The sequence below is a fragment of the Telopea speciosissima genome, chromosome 8 (assembly GCF_018873765.1).
Source record: "Telopea speciosissima isolate NSW1024214 ecotype Mountain lineage chromosome 8, Tspe_v1, whole genome shotgun sequence".
Lineage (NCBI taxonomy): Eukaryota > Viridiplantae > Streptophyta > Magnoliopsida > Proteales > Proteaceae > Telopea > Telopea speciosissima.
This window is the reverse complement of record NC_057923.1, coordinates 60,423,098-60,436,906: the sequence shown is the minus strand read 5'-3', so window position 1 is coordinate 60,436,906 and position 13,809 is coordinate 60,423,098. Positions and strand designations below refer to the sequence as shown.

Here is a 13,809-nt window from a genome sequence, read left to right as displayed (position 1 = left end):
AGACTGTCTAGTATATTCTGTTCTACAGAGTGTTAGAATATCTATATATATATATATAATCTGGAAATTACATATATGACCGTACAAGTGCTGTGTATTACAACAAAGGACATTGATACATAACATTACATAATGACCCTTACAAACTACTATTCTGACAATGTTTTCATATTTACACTTGGACAGCCCTTATTAATCATTAAAAAAAAAAAAAAAACACCCTTTGTTTTCGAGTTTGCTTTGCTTTGCCCCATTCTTATTCTAAATTCCTGAAATACTTCCTCTTCAATTTTTATTATCCCCTTAACTTGAGATATTTATCATTCTTGTGGGCCCATAGCGACCCAAAAGCAGGGTTTTGGGAACCCGGGTTGCATTACTCCTTGTAGGAACTAAAAATGTAGTAGACCTGATTAGCCCCAAAAAAAAAAAAATGTAGTAGACCTGCATTCCTACTGTACCATAGAGGTATTGTATTTTGAAAACTTCTATGTTTGTTGAGTGCTCTTTTCCATCTTAAGTTTCATATCTAAAATTACAGTGAGATGCTCATATCATCAGCTAGAATTTTTTTTTCCTAAATGGGTAGTTCAAGTTTCTTGGCCCTCCAAGGCTCCTAGAGATTCCATTTCGAACCCTTGCCCCATTTGCCTAGTCCCGTCCAGAAAGGAGCTTAGTTAAACCACTGTTTCTATATGTCTCCCTCTCTCTGTATATATTTTTTCCCTGTTTGTCATTGATATCACATATGCTTATGATCATAACTAGTTGCCCACGATGTCTGGATAAACCTTCAAGTTTGAATTCTTTAAACCGTAAAAGTGTTTAGTGTCCTTAGACCCATTTCTCTGAAATTTCTTTTCTGTAACGAGAGCTTAATGTTTGCCTTTTCATCCTCAAATATATCTTATTCCCTTCGTTATAATTTGTGAGCAGATGAGCTTGAGTGACTGTAAACGTAGCTTATGTTAGTATGTAACTCAGGTTCCTCCTCATCTTGCTGATCCTTTTGTTGTATTATATTTAGCATTGAAACTACGGATTAGTTGTAGGAAAACTAGGCAGGAGTCAGTCAACTTTTATGAATTTCAAAGTTTTAATATCTTTTCTTATTTATTGGAAACTGGTTCGTTAGTTCACTGTGTAGCTTTCTTTTACAGCAGTTATTTTTTATTTTTTCTTAGTTTATCTTTCTAATGCATTCAACCCTCCAATCTGCAGATAAACTTTGCTACATTTGTGTAGCTCATTGGGCAAAATTGGTTGCTAATCGACATCCTCAGCTGCAGCTCTCAGTGAGGTGTCCTATTTACAAGTTTTTTTTAATCAATTTAATTATTGGCATTTGTCTTTTGAATTCCCCCCCCCCCACCCCCTACCATTTGTTTTCTGCATTTAAATTTTGTTCTTTTTTGCAACTAAGTGCATTATCTGTATTTCTTTTATCTTTTTTTGTTGCAACAAGGTGTTGTCATATATGAGAAATTCAACGTGTTAAAAGTATTGGAAGAGTGATAAGTATCTTTAACCAAATGGCCGCAAAGGTGGTTAAGAAGGGAATTTCAGGCATTGACTAAGGTGGTAGTTTCATCACTGTCATTTTCTCTTCATGCATTTTCTTGATCTAGGAAAAAAGAGCTTCTGTTTTCTGTTTGTTACTTACCACACTACAAAAAGTTTGATTGGAGCATGTATCTGTGACCCAATAATTGATATTTAACAGCAGGGTGTATTCTGTAAAAGGTGAACCAATGATCAATTAATATGAGCTTCATGACCTCAAGTGACCATCCCCTTAGTTTCTATGCTTTAGGTGGTTAATTTTTTTTTTTTAAGTTCATAATTACAGTAGGGTAAATCTGTTTATAACCAACCTGGTTACAACAGGTTTTTGTAACCTCTTTTCTTTGCCCTTGGCCAAATCATTTAACCCTCTTATAGATGAGGTTATTTTGTACTTTCATTGCCCTCCCTCTCTCTGTTCCTTTTCTTCATCATGTACATGCCAGAGATAGAGAGATCTTCTCAAGACTTTGACGACAGGTTGGCCATAGGGATGGCCTCCCTTCCCAATGCTTTGAAAATTGAAAACGAAGGTGCAACCCCAGAGCAGATGGTCCCTCACTTGCACTTGAACCCAGTCAAACCAACATGTTTCCGGCACTCTGAGCACTGTTTCATCTGTGAACCACCGGCAGTGGTGGTGGCTGCTCCGATGCTGACACAATGGCAGTGGCAGATGAGATGGTTAGTGGAGCCCATTGGTAATCGGCAGTGTCCGCCGCCGGTAAGGTCAAAGCAGGAGGGGAGAGAGGAGCTGTCGCTGAAGAGGCAGAAGCTGATGATGATGGAGAAGTAGATGAGATGAGGAAGTGGCAGTAAAGAAAAAATGAGGTAAGATGTCAAGAACAGCCAGTACAACTAAATTTTTATTTGTTGTCTTGTTCTTAGTTCTCTTGAAAGAACAAGACAAAGCAAAACAACATTGTCTGACTATGGAAAATGCAGATGCGTTTCTGTATTAAGATAGATTGGTTACCCAACCTATGGAAGGAGAAAGAAAGCTGCTAGTTCACTTTTCTATTTTGGTGGAGGAAGAAAACTAGCTACTGTAGTTTTTGGGTATACTCCAGCATCTTTCCTCTTGTTATCACTATATACAATAAAAAACCAAACTTCGTTATTTTCTTTATCTATTGATCCAAGGGAGTGGGAATTTTTTAAGACTGTGGTACTGAAATGATCTAATAATGGTTGAGCTGTTTGGTTCACTAGCGTGGGCATCATTAGGAATGGAGTATGGAGAAATTCGGACCATTGATTTCATCAAGTTTAGTTTCAATATGATTGACTTGGGCTTCCTCATCTGCTGTGATGCAATCCGCAAATCCCCAAGAGAAGAAATTCTTCTCAAAGAAGGTGCCACTGCTTGCTCACTTCTCTGTTTTGAAGTAGGCTTTCTTTCTTTTGGGTTTCAGTATGTAGGATTCCTCTTTCTAGTGAATAAGATTAAGAACCGATGGGCATTTAAACATATCGATTTGCAGAAGGAATTAAACTAATGGGAACATATCTCAAGAGAAGTGAGTTTATGCTTTAACTACACTCCATTGTCAACTGGATTCCATTGTTATGAAATGTAAATCTTGTTAGTTTATAAAACTTTAATATCAGTTCCAATTTTTGACCTCTTTCTACACTTGTTTCAAGATGAAATCTGATCTGCGATGAATGTGATGTCCTCGTCACATTGATCCAACCTCATATGTCCATGTCGACTATGTGGCAGTGGCACGTCTGTGATTTAAGACATTTCTCGATCCCCTCACTCCAATTGTTCGATAAAATTCTAAATTAGTTTCTCTTGAGCATACCACTGAATCAAAAGCCAGCCTCCATGGAAATCCCATGCTTTTGCAACCCTGAAATCTATCTCCTAATTGTACTCCATGATGCATAATTATTATTTATTAGCACCAATTCTAGTTGACATATTGAAGAAGGAGATCATGATGTGTCACCCCATCATATGGTTTGAATCGCATTCCATTTGTGCCTCATTTACATCTGTACATCCATAGATTAGTTTTGCTCTTTATAACTTGTTAATAGCCCTAAGAACTGAATGCTTGAGTGATTGAATCGATCACCCAAGCCCCTTTATTTATATTAACTTGAAATAAATCTGATCAAACTACAAATAGGAATAATAGCACCTCAGTCCTAGTCCTACTAGGAATTCCTAATACAACTAGGAATGCCAGAATAGGACTCGGCTGAGGGTAAAACAATAAAAATAAAAGAAAAGAAAAGAACTTAATCTGACAAGTACTACTCCTAACATGACTAGGACTAATCCTAATCAGCTAGGACTAGTAGGACTAATCCTAATCCAACTAGGACTGCTTACCCCAATCGGGTAAGCACCCTATTTCAACACTCCCCCTCAAGTTGGAGCAAAGATGTCGATCATGCTCAACTTGACTAGATTGGGATGAAACAATTTTCCAGACAATCCCTTGGTGAAGATATCAGCAAGTTTATCAACAGATGTCACGAAGGGAATACAAATCAACCCAGCTTCTAACTTCTCTTTGATGAAATGCCTATCCACCTCAACATGCTTGGTACGATCATGCTGTACTGGGTTGTGTGCTATGCTGATGGCAGCCTTGTTGTCGCAGTACAACATCATAGGAAGACGAATAGGAACACCAAGATCTTGTAGCAAACCTTTAAGCCATAATAACTCACAAATACCTTGTGCCATAGCTCGAAACTCAGTTTCGACACTAGAACGAGCAACCACATTTTGCTTCTTGCTACGCCATGTGACAAGATTTCCACCTACAAAGGAGCAATACCCAGAAATAGACTTTCGATCTGCAGAACCAGTCCAATCAGCATCAGTGTATGCTTCTATCCGTAGATGACCATGCATAGACAAAAGAATTTCTTTTCCAGGAGCTGACTTCAAATAGTGCAAGATACGAAGAACAACCTCCATATGAGAAGAGTAGGGATCATGCATAAACTAGCTCACAGTACTCACGGCAACAGCAATGTCAGGACGCATGTGTGAAAGATAAATCAGCTTCCCTACAAGTCTTTGGTACCGGCCTTTATCAACAGGCTCACCCTCTTTCTCCTTGAGTCGAACAGTAGGGTCCATAGGAGTATCTGAAGGATGACAGCCTAGCAACCCGGTCTCAGCCAATAAGTCTAGGACATACTTCCTTTGGGAGAGAAAAATGCCTTTAGAAGATCTGGCTACTTCAATCCCAAGAAAGTACCGTAGTTTCCCTAGATCTTTATTCTCAAATCTTGTCCCAGGAAGGTCTTCAACCGTCTGATCTCATCACCATCATTGCCAGTAACCACTATATCATCAACGTAGACTATAAGAACAGTGAGTTTTTCACCAAACCTCTTTATAAAGAGTGTGTGATCAGCATTACTCTGCTTATAGCCCACAGAAATCATGGCCTTGTGGAACTGGCCAAACCATGCTCGAGGTGACTGCTTCAGCCCATAAAGTGCATGCTTCAGTCTACATATTTTTCCTTGGTTTCTGTCATAAGAGAACCCTGGTGGAATGTCCATATACACCTCCTCATCCAGTGTTCTATTTAGGAAGGCATTTTTTACATCTAACTGTTGCAAATCCCATCCAAGGTTGACTGCACAAGATAATAACATACGAATAGTATTTAACTTTGCAATAGGTGCAAAAGTTTCCTGGTAATCAATGTCGTATGTCTGAGTGAACCCCTTGGCCACGAGTCGTGCCTTATACCTATCTATAGTGCCATCCTCCTTCTGTTTCACCACAAACATTCATTTACATCCAACGGTTTTCTTCCCAGGTGGAAGAACCACAATCTCCCATGTGTTATTTTTCTTCAAGGCGTCCATTTCTTCCATCATAGCTGCCTTCCACTTTCCGTCTGATAAAGCTTCCTGCCAATTGTTAGGAATATGAACAGAAGAAAGAGAGGAAACAAAAGCACGAAAGGATGGGGAAAGGGAATCATAAGAAACAACGTGAGATATAGGATGCTGAGTGCAAGTTCTGACACCTTTGCGAAGAGCAATAGGTAAGTCAGGATCATTACCAGGTGGAGAGGCAGGTTCTGGATCCAGGTTCGGCAATTGGATGGGTACTGGAGTAACAGTTGATTGAACCTGCTTATGTTTTCTTGCATAGGTCTTCACATTACTGGCATCAATCCTCCTCTGAAATTCACTAATAGTCCTCTGGATAGGAGTCTGGACCGGGGTAGATTGCTCCCCCTGATTAGAAATGGGCTCCCCCTGTATAGGAACCTCTCCCCTTGACTCAGGGGGAGTACTAGGGGCAGGCCGAACTGGTTCAGACTCATGGTAAACAGACTGAAGTGGAGGTGGAGAGTCAATAGTCAGCACATCTTCACTAACACTCTCCCCTTGAAGAGGTGGGGACACATAATATGAAACATTTTCATGAAAGACAACATCCATGCTGACAAAAGTCCTACGAGATGGAGGGTAGTAACATTTGTACCCCTTCTGGGTAGCAGAGTAACCCAAGAAAATACAGCGGAGGCTACGTGGGTCAAGTTTACCAGGGGACCTTGTATCCCTAGCATAACAAACACAGCCAAACACCTTAGGTGGGACTATAAAGGAAAAAGAGCCAAGTAATAGCTCAATAGGGGCTTTTGAAAGAAGAACCAGACTGGGCAGCCTATTAATTAAATAGGCTGCAGTAAGGACAACATCCCCCCAATAAAGGGAAGGGACATTGCGAGCAAACATAAGGGCCCTAGCCACCTCCAAACATAAGGGCCCTAGCCACCTCCAAGAGGTGGTGGTTTTTTCTCTCAGCCATACCATTTTGGGCTGGAGTGTCGACACAGCTGGTCTGATGGAGGATTCCATGTGCAACAAGGTATTTTTGGAATTGACCTTCCAGATACTCTTTCCCATTGTCACTCCTCAAAATTTGAAGAGTGGCATTAAACTGGGTCTTAATCATTTGATGAAAGTGTTGAAAACATAAAAAAACTACACTTTTTGTGTGCATAAGGTATACCCAAGTGAACCTAAAATAGCAGTCAATGAAAGTGACATACCACCGATGGCCAGTCAGGGAAGTTTTTCTACTAGGCCCCCACACATCAGTATGAACAATATGAAATAAGGAAGAGGATCTTTTATTAGAAATAGGATAAGTTGAATGTGTCTGTTTAGCCAAGACACAAGGCTCACAAAAAAATTCTTCCTTATTACAGTCTTTAACTAATGCTGGAAATAAATTTGATAAAGTACCTAAGGGGGGATGGCCTAGTCTAGAGTGCCATTTATGTAAATCAGAAGAGAAGGATGCCGAAGGTAAAGCCTGAGTAGGATCGCCATCAAGCAGGTACAATCCGCCATGCACTTTACCCGATCCAATCGTCTTCCCTGGTCCAGTTCCTGAAAAACACAGTGAGTGGGAAAAAAGATCACTTTACAATTCAGGGATTTAGTGATACTGCTAATGGAAAGAAGGTTAGTTGTAAATTTGGGAATATGCAACACAGATGACAGTGTAAGGGAAGGAGAACAACCAATGAATCCTTTCCCTGAGATGGAGGAGAGGGACCCATCAGTAATTTAGACTTTATCCCTTCCAGAGGCAGGAGAATATGTATTAAAAAGGCTAGAAGAACCTATCATGTGATCAGTAGCACCGGAGTCTATGATCCATGGAGTGGATACTACTGATGCACAATGACCAGCAAAAGAAATACCTGTATGGGTGTAAGTACCGTGGTCCTCGGGACGGGGGTTCCTCAGCCTTATGGCGACAAAGATTGGCTTCGATGAATAACAGCGTATCATTCCGATATATCATCATGGGGATTGGGATCCTGCTTTATAAAGAAATGGAGTCGCCACCTAGGATTAGGGCCTAGGACCCAATGGGTGTAGCCCCATCCGGGGTTAGCGGAAAGGGCTACTTGATTCCATATGGTCTGGTCAGAGATTCAAGGTAAGTAGTTAGGTTACGAGGGTGGGAAGGTGTTAGGCACCCACCTAGCCCGGATAAATCGATCTTTCTACTAGATGCTGGTTTTTGAATATTCTCCCTTGATAATATATCTTATACTAACATGTAAGGCACTAATCTTGACAAAGGAAGAGAAAATCATTTATTATGTACACTAAACGAGTTGCTTTAATTGTCTACATTATGCCAAAAATAATGAAAGGGAAAGAGACAGATACCTGTCTAGAAATGCAAGAAATAAATGAAAGCGCACACCGAGGGCGAAATATGTGATGTCCCACGGCTTAGGTGGAGAAGGACGATCGGCTTCTCTCTCTCTTGTCGGACAGAATGAGGCTATGCGAGATGAGTTTTGTCACTCAGACTTCGGGCAGAGTAACGGCTATAAAAGAGATTCTCGTTATCTATATACAGATAGAATAACGGCTGTGAATGGGGTTTTTCGTTATCCGTACACTGACGGGATAACAATACCCAAGAGTAGAATCGCTCTATGCTTGGATGGGTAATCGAAGGATCTACCCAAGTCGAAGAACTCTACTCACTCACATACTCAAGAGGGAAAGACAGAGGAAAAGAGGGTGAAAAGGGGGGCAAAACAAGCACTGGAGGGTCTCCTTACCCGAAAAATGCTTGAGAAATGAGGGGGGGAGACCCTCCTATTTATAGGGAGGGGTCCCCTCTCTCTCCTGGCTAGATAAGTCCTCCACGACGCCGTGGGTGACGTCAGCAGGCTGATGTCACACCCCCTCATGGCACCGTGGAAATCCGGTACACATCCCCACGGTGCCATGGGAAGGCGTCCACGGCGCCGTGGGAAGAGTCCACGGCGCCGTGGGAGCGCAGTGCCATTTTTCCTTATTTTTTGGGTTTTTGGCTCCCTTTTGATTCTTCAGGAAATGTTAGGGTGATTTGGTTAGCGGGACCGCCGTGGTGGGGGAGGGTGAGCAGTACCTCCTTCAGCATTTGATAAAAGGGTCTTATAAGTCATTTTAGGGATGTTAGGGTGATTTGGTTTATATGTAGGGATAAGAGTCCTTCTTGAGAAAGATATCGATGTCTGTCTGTGTCTTGTTGTCATCATCGCCGGGGGGTGACAAAATTCAGTGTCTACAACGGGCAAAGAAGGAACCTGAATTGGTAGCAGACGTAGTAGAGGCAGTTGACGTGTTCAACATACGACGCAAGGCCTGGAGTTCTTCCTGGGAAAAACCAATGTGATGCAGATTCATCATCAAATAGGGCTTGTTTCATTGGGAATAAGTGTAGGGTTGGGATATATATATGTTGAGCCTTTGTTCCCAAGGGTTTTCTATGTATTAGGCCACTTTAGTGGGCCTGAAATAGGGGTATATAGGTTGCATACGGGATTAGCCCAATACTTAGTTTTTATTTTGTGTTTTTAATTGAACCGGTTTAAATTGGTTGCATCCAATTGGTTCAATTGGTCTAATTTAAGTGAAGTGATCCTATTGGCTAAGAGGTTCTTATATCCTATTGGCTACTAGGGAATCTTCTTTATTTTAAGTAGTTTAAGTTGTTTTAAGTCATTAGGACTCTATTTTGAGTCTATTTGAGTTTCCTAGTCAGTTTAAGTTGCCTAATAGGTGAGGAATAAGGTTAGGCCATTCCCTTTTAGTGTCTAAGTTTATTTTTGAGTCTTCTATATAAGTTTGTAAGGGAGGCCAGCATTGAATACGAATTTGATTAATAAAAATTAGCTTTATGCTTGTTACCATTGCTGCTGCTTCTCTCTTTAGAGATTGTCTTGTGTGTCATATCAAGACCCCTTGTGAGTCATATCAAGGGTTAGGGCTGGTGGACTCCGGCGACTCCTTGCATCTTGTAGATCGGGAGGTCCTTCTTCAATCAAGTTTCTCCGAGCTGCCATTGAAGAACCTGCAATTCAGTAAGTTAATTTACTGTTTTTATTATTTCCCCTCTTCCTCCTAACCTTCCTTTACCTTCCCTTAGATCTAATCCACACCCCCTCCTTCCATCAAACCATAAACTCCATTAAACCTACAACTCCTTCCTCAACTAGGACTCCCTTATAGTTCCAGATTTAACCTTCACCCTTAAACCATACTTCCAGCCCTCATTCCCTACATCACTTCCCACACTCGACCTTAACCCTAGCCTTTAGTATTCACTCTAACCCCTCCATTCCCCCACTCCATTAAACCCTAAACCTGCAACTCAATTCTGCCCCCCACAGCAGAATTTGGAAACCTATCCAAACCCTAACTTCTTTACATCATTAGGATCCCCTAAACCTGCATATTAAAACCCTATAAGCCCCTTTCCTAAAATCCGCCCCTAAACCCTAGATCTCACAAACAGTCCATTTTTCACAAGGCCTCTAACCTGAAACCCTAGATTTCCAACCTTATCCAAATCCATCCAAACCTACACCAATAGACTCCTAAAAACATGCACATCTTTACCAAATAAAACTCTAGCTCGAAACCCTAACCCTAACCCTAAATTTTGACCTAATTAGCCAAATCTGTCCCATTCGGCCAATCCTATTACTTACCCTATTCCCCTGGTTCCTAGTGGGACTTGTCCTACCTAGGACTACATTACAATGTCAGTAGTGGGAGTTGGAGCTACACTTTCAGTATGTTTGGCTTTGTTTTTAGACTTAGCACGACCACGTTTGGCCTCAAAATCAGCTGGCTTCCCATGTAATTTCCAACACTGAGCCTTAGTATGATATGGTTTGTGACAATGCTCACACTTAACGGGCTCTTTGGTAGTAGTAGTGGAAGCAGCAACACTATCAGAACAAGCCACAGGAGTGGGACCAGTAGTCTGTAAGGCTGATCTCTCAACTTTAGGAGTAATCATCATGGCAGCCCTTCGTGTCTCTTCACTATGAACATAAGAAAAAGTCTCCTCTAAAGTGGGGAAAGGAACCCGTCCAAGGACTTGTACCCGAATAGGGTCATAGTCATCATTGAGGCCAGCCAGAAATTCATAGACACGGAATTGGTCTACATAGGTGTGGTAGGCAGTAATATCAGTAGTAGTAGTAGGCTGAAATCGAGTATAGTGATCCAATTGCTGTCATAAGCACTCAAGGGCAGCATAGTATTTGGTGACAGTCATCTCCTTCTGAGTAGTGGTTTGGAGTGTCTTCCTGATTTCATAAACCTGAGCACCACTACCTGAACGACCATAAGTGCCCTTGACAGCTGTCCATATTTGTGTAGCAGTGTCAAGGAGAAGATATTGACTAGAGAGGTCAGTGGTCATAGAGTTCAGAACAAAGGACATTACCATTGCATCAGTACGGGCATCACCTTCTTCAGCTGGTTGTTTGGTGGTGCCAATGAGATGGCCAATGAATCCCCTACCAGCCACAGTCAAGGATAGTGATCTGGCCCAGATTAAATAATTCGTACCATCAAGCTTGATGGCAATAGCATAGAGAAGGAAGTCATTCCTAGTCTGACCATCCCCTCCAGAAGTAGCAGTAGTTGTCTCTGAATCACCCATAGTTTAGGTAGAAACCGATCCACAAAATTGAAAAAAAATGAATCTTCAAAAAACTGAATCAGATCTAAAGTATGGGTTTTGAAGTGGCAGCAATTTCAACTGTCTGAATAGGCTGAAAGATAGATCGAGTGATCCTCTAGTAGTGGGGAAGAAGTCCTCCAAAAAATAGCTCTTTCTGATGAGCCAATAAGAAACCCTAATTTGATCAGAAATTAGGTAAAAAACCTGTGTTTGGAGAATCCGCAGGTCTGGATCTGAATTATACTTGATCCAATTATGCAGTCTTCAAATAGGGAAGGTATGCACCAATAATAGCAGAAAATAATCTCCAAAAAAGAAAAGAAAAGATCAATCTTCAAGTGTAGGAAGAACTTGATCTTCAAGAATGGAGGAGATCCGCCGGCAGAATTAGGTCATACCAATAATCTTCAGTCTTCAATGAGGTAGGATTGAGGGCAGCATCTAAATCTTCATCAGATCACCTCATAGTTGCTGCCCTGAATGAGAGAGAGGAGCCGAGAGTGGTGGAGAAGAGAAAACTAGAAATCGTGGGGAGGGGAAAGTGAAATATAAAAACCAAAAAACTGAGAAAGCTGCTCTTTAGATCGAATTGGCTCGATACCATGTTAATGACCCTTAGAATCGAATGCTTGAGTGATTGAATCGATCACCCAAGCCCCTTTATTTATATTGACTTAAAATAAATCTGATCAAAGTACAAATAGGAATAATAACACCTCAGTCCTAGTCCTACTAGGAATTCCTAATACAACTAGGAATGCCAGAATAGGACTCGGCTGAGGGTAAAACAATAAAAAGAAAAGAAAAGAAAAGAACTTAATCTGACTAGTACTACTCCTAACATGACTAGGACTAATCCTAATCAGCTAGGACTAGTAGGACTAATCCTAATCCAACTAGGACTGCTTACCCCAATCGGGTAAGCACCCTATTTCAACATCAAAACTAGAGACTCCCTTTTTAGGCTGTTTACTGTAATGCAGTTGGAAATGGCTAACTCTATTCAATTGCTTTTATAGGTGGAGGATTTGGAGATTCTTGTGCATCACATACTTGGCGCAGTTGAATCTTTCATGAAACATTAAGTTTCAATATTTTATGGGAATTTGTTCTAAACATAAATTTGATTTAAGCAGCTTTCTGATGGTTTTTATTATTTAACCATCCAATGTACCATTTTATTTTGAAATATGCAAAATATTACTATTGTGAACACCTGCAAAGGTCCATGTAAGAATCACAAATATGGTTTATGGTGACCAAATTATTTGTATGGGCAAGCCAGGAATTAATACTTTTCCTACATTATATTGCAGAAATGAATTAAATGTACACCTGAACAGGACCCTTTGTAAATGAGGCAGAACTGTTCCTCGTTGCAGGTCTAACTATTGAAGCTTACGAAAAGGTTACTTTCTGTCTTTGGGTCTTGATACTATTGATGTAACTAGTGAGGGAATTGATGTACATGAACAAAACCCTAGATCTTTTTTAATGAGGATTTGGGTGATGGTGAATGAAGAGTCTGTGCATTATGCATTGCAAAAGTTTACCTGTGCAGAGGGCCTCTGGTTGAAGCAATTGTACCCAAAATCTCCCCAAATGTATTTCTGCCTACTCTTCAGGTCTCAAACATTTTGATCTGTGTAAACACACCTTGCATGGGAATTAACCTGGGTATAGTTTGACATCCGTAGTCAAAGGTTTGATGAAACACCACCGATGTACCGAGGAGTCACAGGTTCAAGTCTGGAAACAGCCTCTCTGCGAAAGCAGGGGTAAGGCTGTGTACATTATGACCCTCCCCAAGCCCCGTCGTGGTAGGAGCCTCATGCATTGTGTACGCCTTTTTTTTTTAACTTTTTTTCTTCAATGAGGGTAAATCTTGTCATTTCATTTGTACTTGAAAAATGTGTAAAGACAATGATAACTTTTAATAATGATATGATGATAAATCACTTTTAAATTATTTTTAAAATCTTTTTTACCCCTGATTTGAAGAGTTTTGAGAATAAGATAAGCGTCAATCAGTTACAAGTTCTAAATACACCTATAGAAGTGTCATTTAGACAGTCCCATTAATTAACTAGTAGTAACTATTTTATGACAAGAGCAAATCTTCTTGGGATCACTTGTGGGCTGATGAACTGTTTCTATGTATAATATCAGATGTTAGAATTATTGTGTTTTGTTGGTATGGAGAGTAAAACATGGTTATGTATGGTCGTGTAGGTACACGGTCATGCCTTCAACTGTTGGATGGGGGAGCGAAGGGGTGTGTTATTAAATTTCTATCCTTACCCTGCATTCAACGGTTGAAAGACACGACTGTATATGTACATAGCCGTACATAAAAACTCGGGCCTAAATATCTATTTTTGATTCCATGGTTGAAAGACACGACTGTATATGTACATGGCCGTACATAAAAACTCGGGCCTAATTAAGGACATGCATACAAACAAATGGGAGATTTTTTATTTTATTTTATTCAATTAAATTGGATTAGGATTGAAGAAAAAAGCATGTCAGATGCATGGATCATCAGTCATGAGTCATGAGTCATGAGCCATGACACATGAGTCATGAGGTTAGCATATAAGCCAAGTAGTGAAGGAGAAGGATGACATCTTCATCCTCTCATGGCTTGTGTTTTCTTCCGGGCCGGACACAGGATGGATCATGGGTCGGAGTTCCCATCCTCTCGTCCGTCACGCGAGCATGAGGTCAAAATAGTCTTTTTGGTTTCG

At 40.6% G+C, this 13,809-nt stretch overlaps 1 protein-coding gene across 4 annotated transcripts in view; it reads left to right on the top strand.

Moving 5' to 3' along the window:
• The window catches only part of LOC122672831 (amidase 1-like), an 81,357-nt gene that overhangs the window by 9,506 nt on the left and 58,042 nt on the right, over positions 1–13,809 (top strand). The window contains exons 10-11 of one of the 4 annotated variants that reach the window (XR_006334488.1): positions 937–984; positions 1,222–1,353. The exons of 2 other annotated variants lie outside the window; for them this stretch is intronic. The gene's annotated coding sequence lies outside the window, so the exon portion shown is untranslated. Of the gene's footprint in view, positions 1–936; positions 985–1,221; positions 1,354–12,078; positions 12,194–13,809 lie in introns of those variants that run through there. One more of the 4 variants, XM_043870329.1, reaches the window with a different exon arrangement.